The sequence below is a fragment of the Cynocephalus volans genome, chromosome 14 (assembly GCF_027409185.1).
Source record: "Cynocephalus volans isolate mCynVol1 chromosome 14, mCynVol1.pri, whole genome shotgun sequence".
Lineage (NCBI taxonomy): Eukaryota > Metazoa > Chordata > Mammalia > Dermoptera > Cynocephalidae > Cynocephalus > Cynocephalus volans.
In genome coordinates, this window is record NC_084473.1 from 75,329,646 (window position 1) to 75,338,503 (window position 8,858).

Here is an 8,858-nt window from a genome sequence, read left to right on the forward strand (position 1 = left end):
TTATCCAACATAATGAAAAGGAAGACAGAAATCAAAGGGATATGCTTACTCCAGAAGAAAAGCAGGACTTCTTTTTTTATTTGTTTTTTATCCTGAGGATAATCATTCTTGTCAGGGATCAGATAGGTTCTCCTTCTCCAGGATGTTTAGTAATGCAGAATGAAATACAGCCTTTAAAAGGAGCTTTATGTCAGCAAGACTCCAGAATAAACTAACTGAATGGGACTACTGCAGTCTTCCTGAAACTATCCTATAATCCATTCCACACTTTTCCGAGCCTCAAGTTTTATTTCACTAACAAATCTGATTAATATTTACTCTAAATCCACTCTAATATTTACTGTTGAGTTTTTCTGCTCTGATTCCCATGCTTGATTTTGACTTAAATGTGTTGTTGTGTTTTAGTATCTTACCTTATTGTGAAGGTTGAAGAGTATTCCTCTGGCACAACACCATGATTTTATTTTAGATACATCCACCTTTAGTGAATAAGAAATGTCTTCTACGGTCGACTGGTTTGTCTGCTAATTCATAGCCATTTATATTACTGTCTGTTGGTATGCTGATTTACTGGCTGTGCATACTGTTTGTAATTTTTTTAAAAAACAATTCACTTAGATAAAGATATGTCCATAGCCTTAACAAATAGCCAGTATTAATTGAGCCCTTATTAGATGTTCAGCATGGCACTTGTTAAGAGCCACACAAAGCCCTATAAAGAACACAAAGCCTGAATACTCAAAACAAACATGTAATACAACGGCAAAAATAAATATCATATATTTAAATGATGTGCTTTGGTATTCTGTTTGTTAATGTTTTGTTGATTTTTGTGTCTATGTTCATCAAAGATATCGGTCCCTAGTTCTCTTTTTTGTTGTGTCTTTGACTGATTTTGGTATCAGGATGATGCTGGCCTCAGAATGAGTTTGTGAGAATGGCTTCTGTTTTAATTTTCTGGAATAGTTTGAGAAGAACTGGTATTAATTCTTCTTTAAAGTTTTGGTAGAATTCAGCAGTGAAGCCATCTGGTCCTGGGCTTTTCTTTGTTAGGAGACTGCTGATCACTGCTTCAGTCTTGTTGCTCGTTATCAACCTGTTCAGGTTTTCTATTTGTACTTGTTTCAGTCTTGGAAGTTTGTATGTGTCGGAAATGTATCTATGTCCTCCAGATTTTCAAATTTGTTTGAGTATAGTTGTTAATAATAGTCTAATGATTCTTTGTATTTCTGTGGTTTCAGTCGGAATGTCTCCTTTCTCTCTTCTGATTTTTGTTATTTGGGTCTTCTCTTTTCTTTTTTTAGTCAGTCTGGCCAATGGCTTCTCCATTTTGTTTAGACAAATAAATTTCTCTATTTGAGAAACCAAAAATACCAACTTTTTGTTTTGTTGATTTTTTTAAAAATCTTTTTTCAGTCTCTACTTAATTTGGTTCAAGATTATATACCATGATCAAGTGGAATTCATCCCAGGATGCAAAGAAGGATAAACATACACAAATCAATAAATGTGTTACACCACTTCAACAAAATCAAGGACAAAGACCATGTGATTGTCTCAATAAATACAGAAAAAATATTTGACAAAATTCAACATCCCTTCATGATAAAGACCCTCAACAAATTAAGTATAGAAGGAAAGTATTTCAACACAATAAAAGCCATAAACAACAAACCCACTGCCAATCTCATCCTGAATGGGGAAATAAGAAAAGCAACATGACAAGGATGTCTGAGACTCTCACCATTCCTATTTAACCTAGTATTAGAAGTACTAGCAAAAGAAATCAGGCCAGAGAAAGAAATAATGGGCATCCACATTGGAAAAGGCAAAGTCAAAATTTCCCTGTCACAGATGACATTATCCTTCACATAGAAAAACCTAAATCTCTACCAAACAGCTCCTGGAGCTAGTTAATGAATTTAGTAAAGTTTTGGGGTACAAAATTAATACATAAAAATCAGTAGTGTTTTCCAACAAAGAATAAGCAGAAAAAGAAAGTAAGCTTATTTACAATAGCTGCCAAAAGAATAAAATATCTCATAATAAACTTACCCAGGAAGGTGAAAGATCTACATAATGAAAACTATGAAACACAGCTGAAAGAAATTCAAAAGGACACCAGAAAATTGAAAGACATTCTATGTTCATGGATTGGAAGAATCAGAGTTGTGCAAATGACCATAATACCCAAAGTGATCTACAGATTCAATGCAGTCCCCATTAAAATACCAATAAAATCTTCACAGAAATAGAAAAAAAAAAATTCCAAGATTTACATGGAATAACAAGAGACCCCAAATAAACAAAGCAATCCTGAGCAAAAAATAAAAGTAAAGGCAGAAGCATTACAGTACCTGACTTCAAATTATACTACACAGCTATAATAATCAAAGCAACATGATACTGGTATAAAGCTAACACATGGACCAATGTGTTAGAATAGAAAAGCCAACAGAATAGAAAAACCAAAAATCAATCCACATACTTACAGCCAACTGATTGTTGACAAAGGCACCAAAAACATACATCAGAGAAAGAACAGCCTCTTCAGCAAATGGTGCTGGGGAAACTGGATATCCATATGCACAAGAATAAAACTAGATCTGTCCACCTCACTACATACTAAAATCAACTCAAAATGGATTAAAGACTTAAGTATAAGATCTGAAACTATAGAACTCTTAGAAGAAAATATAGAGGAAATACTTCAGGATGTAGGAATGGGTAAAGTCTTTATGAATAAGACCCGAAAAGCACAGGCAACAAAAGAAAAATAAATAAATAAACTAAAGGGATTATATGACATTAAAAAGCTTCCGCACAGAAAAGAAAACAATCAACAGAGTGGAAGGACAAACTATGGGATGGGAGAAAATATCTGCAAACTATACATCTAACAAGAGATTAATATCCAGAATTTAGAAGGAACTGAAACAACAATTAAAAAAAACAATAATCCAGTTAAAATATGGGCAAAGGAGCTGGAAAGACATTTCTCAAAAGAAGACATACAAATAACTGACAAGTATGTGAAAAAAATGGTCAACATCACTAATCATTAGAGAAATGCAAATCAAAACCATATTGACATATTATCTCATCCCTGTTAGATAGCCTATTATTAAAAAGACAGAGAATAACAAATTCTGGCAAGGATGTAGAGAAAAGGGAACCCTTCTATACTGTTTGTGGGGCTGTAAATTGGTGTAGCCATTATGTAAAATCATGGCCTTTCCTCAAACAAGTACAGATAGAACTGCCATAGGATCAAACAGCTACAGATTGATCTACCAAATGATCCAACAATCCCACTACTAAATATATACCCAAAGGAATGGAAATAATCGTATCAAAGGGATACCTGCACTCCCATGTTTCTATGGGACGACAGCTCTATTTACAATAGCCAAAATATGGAACCAATCTAAATGTCCATCGATGGATGACTGGATAAAGAAAATGTGGTATATGCATGATCGGATATTACTCAGCCATAAAAAAGAATGAAATGCTGCCATTCACAGCAATATAAATGAGCTTGGAGAAAATTATGTTAAGTAAAACAATCCAGGCACAGAAAGAGAAATATCGTATGTCTTCACTCATAAGTGGGAGCTGTGTGTGTGTGTGTGTGTGTGTGTGTGTGTGTAAGAGTGAATTCCTCCTTCCTGACTGCCTTCAACATTGGACCCCTTTATTTTTTTTTTTTGCCTTCTGACTTAAACTGAAACATTGGCTCTTCCTGGATCTTGAGTCTGCCAGTCTTCAGCTGCAACTATACCATAGGTTCTCCTCATTCACAGGTTTTTTTGAACTCAGACTGCAACTACACCCATCATATTTCTTGGATTTCTGGCTTACAAACTCACTCTACAAATCTTGGAACTTACCAACTTCCATAACTGCATGAGCCAATTTCATATAATGGGTCTCTCTCTCTCTCTCTCTGTGTGTGTGTGTGTGTGTGTGTGTTCTCTGAAGAACCCTGATTAACACAGTACGCCTTGCCTCAACTCTAAAGGACATTATAGTAAGTTTCTTTCTAAAGCACATTCTAGCTAGGTTTAATTTAAAGCATATAAATCTATGTTTAACTGACAATATGTAATTGTTTTATAATTGGTAGTGGAGAGCTAATTCCAACTCAAATTCTTTGCATAAATAAGACATAAAGTTACACAAAATGTGTTGCTTTGCTTCCTCATACTTTACCTGGTTATATGACAGAAAAGGGTTCCAAATGCTCAGAATTGCTTAAAAATCATTATTTTTCTCTATTTCTATGTAATACAGATATATTTAATTAAAAAGTGTATTTTTCTAAGAAGTAAAATATTTGTTTAAAAAATACCCATGAATTATAAAAAATATTTTTATATCTCCCAAATCAGAATGCATAGCCATGTGCTATAAGATCACAGTGTGACTTTCATTAGCAATCACATCTCTCAGTCCCTAAATGTCAAATTATAATTGGCATTTAAGAAAATTGCTTCAGGATATATATCATGTATCTTTTTAAATACCGGTTGGTATTTTTAGCCATTATTTCATTACTACAAAATTGAGTACTAGTGTCCAATTATACATTAATTACCAGTCTAAATACGGCTAATGTTCTAACCAGGATGTCACTAGGCATTTTAATTTTGCTAAATTAAATGCAATGAAATTTAACTTTGAAGATTTCACAATTCAAACACTCCTTTAATTATAAAGGTTTATTGGAATGGAATAGAACGAATGCTCTCTAACCTTAAAACTCTGGTGAAATTAAACATGATATTTAGTGGAATCATCACAGGAGCTCAGAAAGAAAAGGTGCTTAGAGATTCTGAAAGAAACCTCCCACCTAACTCCATAAAACCTTACCATGTTCAGTCCAGCCCCTGCTTCAACGATTCCAGCAACAAAGGGTTCTAACTGTTGTAAATGCCTTTTTTTTTATTGAGCAAAATATTCTCACTGTAATATCAACCTTTAATTTTATTTCTGCCATTTGGAGCACAGTAGAATAAATTTATTATCCCTTTCAAATATTTGATGACAGCTACTCTATAATTCCCCTGTCTTCCTTTCTCTAGGGTAGCTGGATATATGGCAGTACAACTTCATCATTTTTGTTGCTCTCTCCTGAGCAATCAACATCCTTCTTAACATGAGGACCTCTGGTACGGGAATGACATATCTCCAAAGCCCTCTCAATTCGCAATCTTGATGGAAATATAATAAACTTTATCCTCTACAGAACTGTCAAAAGGACGATAAAGGCAGTTGGTGGCTTTGGGTACTTTTATATCGAATTACTTTTTTATTTGATTAATTCTAATTGTTTCAAGTACTTTTAACTTATTTTAACAAATAAGAAACTGCAAATTCATCCTTGTCTCAAATTTTCAATACATATATTAGAACAATAAAATGACTACATAGGCATACACACATAGGCAATTGACGACTGAGGACAATAATTATCTTACTCAGTTCATCTGTTTTTATTTAAACATATGTTAATGTTAATAGAAACAACTGAACATAAAGATATGTTTTTGTGTTTTAAGTGCCTTACTCTTGAGTTGAGAATGATTCTTTTCATAGTCAATATACACTACTGAAGTTTTTTCATGTGGGCTACATAGACAGCATATATGTTGAGACATTTTGTATGTGAAAATGTCTGGTACTTTTAAATTTTAAATAGAGTTTTGCTACATGTAGTATCTTTTGGTCACAGCCATTTAGATGAAAAAAAAAGGAAAAAATTGCTAGACTCATGAAAATACTAATTAGTTTAAAAGAGGGGGAACAATCAACATTATCATAGGAAATTCCGCTGCTGTAAAAGGAACTTACAAAGAGAAACAGAGGAACATTAAGGCCATCTTTATATTCCAAGAATGTTTCTCAACAAGGTTTGAAGGTTATTTAAGTTACAATATGTAAGGAATCTGAAATCAGAAAAGATGAATATGAAAACATAAATACAACATTCAGAATTAATGTTGAGATAATGAATATCTCAATTGTTTACTGTAGAAAAATTTAACTCAGAGAATGAAGATTAGTATAAAATAGAAATGAAGTGAAGGACCAAGAAATTCAAAATTTGAACATTATATTTGAGAAAGAGAGAAAACAGCATATGAGACACAATACTTAAAGTAATAGCTGGGGAGCGATTTCTTTATCTGAAGGAAATAGGTCATTTCTATAAGCCAAACAATAATAGAGAATCCTATGAAACATTTCTTACCGAAATATTTTAATTTCAAGATTGAGGAAGTAAATTTTACAAGTACCAAGAATAAAAAGGAAAAAAAAGAAAAACTTAGAAACAAATAAATGGGTGAAATGGTTAATAATAAAGGCAAAACCACCTATCAGGAGCACAGCTATAAGATTCTGAGAGAAACAAACAAAAAACTGTGAACTAAAAAGTCTCTGTCCAACCACATTATTATTCACATGCAAAAAGTGCTGGAAGACAGCATATTATTTGTATATCTTCTCCTCCAAATTACTCACATAGATATTTTCCAATTTTACTGCTAGAACCTCTATTCTTTGACATGCTTATATCAAAGAGCTGTTTCTAGTGGGAACCCCTCTTTCCGTTCTCACCATCCTTCATAAAAAATTCTTCTTGAAACATCTGTCACAACATGGTAATTTCATTCTGTTCTGCTCTAATAAGTTGAGCCCTAACCTGAAAAAAAAAATTCCTCTTCCTATTTCTAGAAGTTATGAAATGGTGTACGACAAAAGGAAAGAAAATATATTATTGCTCCCCAAATTTTTTCTTGGATGATTCATGCTAGTGTCCTATGTTCCATGCCTTTTTATGAAACTATTGCCAAAGTTGAAGGCTGTTGTGGAAGCTGTGCAATGCTTAGGAATGGTTTTTGCCTCTTTAATCTCCCTCACTTCTACCAAACTCACCAATACAAACATCAAATTTGCTATCGTGTATTTGTTTTGTTTTGTTTTTACAACATAGTTGGAGCTTCGAGAAATTTTTTTTATCTATCCACCCACAGCAACATTCAGCTGTGTTCCTTAGCCTTTTCTATTTAGACATTTCAGGGTTGTCATTGATGGTGTGTAACAAATTCCATACTTTCCAGAATGGCCAACATAAGGCAAGGCTCAATGTTGCTATGGCAGTTGGAGAAATGACTACTGTACCCACATAGCAGATGGAAGGGGAAGACTAATTTCTGCAAAAAAGTGTAAGAGTGAGCCATAAAATTAAACCAGTGGACTCACTAGGGTCAGGTCAGAGGTCCATAAACCAGCTTGCCAGTTTCATGTCAGCCTCTGTTTCCTCCTCATGGCAAAGCTTCAGAGGTTGGCTGCTGCAGCTTCAGCAGGAGAGAGCATAAACTTGGGAAGTTAGATACCCCAACAGCAAGCAGTTGGGAGGACAGGAGATGGAGCTAACAATGTATCACATCCATTTGTGTTATGTCTGCACTGGGGAAATCCTTATCCAATAGACAATATTTCACATGAATTTTAACAAAAGAATGTTTACAAAAATGTTTATTTTACTACATCAGAGACTTTAGAACATCTAGAAATATTATATATATACATTAAAGTACTTTAAATTGTCAACTGTTTATGCGGTAGTGAGAAAAAGTATACACACTGTGTGGTAGTTATCATCTGAAAACAACTTCTAAATATGACCAGTCTGGTGTACAGTGCTTGTCTTCCTCCTCATGGTTTTCTTCTTTGCCTCCTCTCACATCTCCTGGTGTCATTTCCAGAAGTGGTCTAGCAGCGTCTTCCAAAAGTCATTTTCAGAAGCATTTATTTTTTATGTTTTTTTTTTTAACCAAAGGGCATCTAGTAGATGTCTGATTTTCTAATTTTACTTTATCATATGTCCCTAACCACATTACATACAGAAGACCTAGATCAGACAAAATAAGTTTCCTTTTAAAAGGTTGGGAGGAAAGTTGAGAACATTTTTCTTATTATATATACAAGCTTTTGTATAAATGGCCAATAAATCTTCCCAAAGGGTATTGGGCACTGCCTGGTGTTCTCTCGTCTTTCTCTTCCAAAGTCAAAGTCTAATGGAATGAGGACCTGCACCACCTTTAGTTCTCTGTGTCTCCTGGTCTGTGAGGTCACCCCAGAGCTCCAGACTCACTGGACAGCCCAGGCCATGGGAGGGCCCCAGCCAGGGGTGCAGTCTGTGCTCTATTCTCACCTGCTCCCTGCTAGAATTCCGATTTTCTTTTTTAATCTGCCAAATAGTTTTTAGCTAAATGAAGAAATAAAAATTATGATAACTGATTATATAGAATGTGAGATTAATAAGAACCTCAAAAATCAAAATATATGGAATATCAAGGTGAGATACAATCTCACAACTCTCAGATTGGCAGAAATAAAAAATCTGAACATCAATTATTGACAAGGACTAGAGAGAGAAAATTTGCAAGAAGTGCAAATTGCTACAATCACTTTGAAAAGCAATATGTAAGCCTCTAAAGTTAAAAATGTTAAAAATGTGTTTATTTTATGAACAGAAATTTCACTTTGATGCTTGTGCCTTAGACAAGTCCTTTAGATATTTGAATAAAAAGCCAAATATAAGGATGTGCATTGTAGTAAAATGTGCTAAACTGATAAATAAGAAATAATCTCAATACCTACCAATATTTGAATGCATAAGTAAGTTGTGGCATATTCATACAATGAATTGTACACAGAAATATAGTTGGTGAATTAGATCTATAGGTATACATATGGATAAATTTCAAAACTTAATGTTGACTGTTCACAACAAATTGCAAAATGATATCTTTAATGTAAATTTTAATAACATAATTCAATATAAA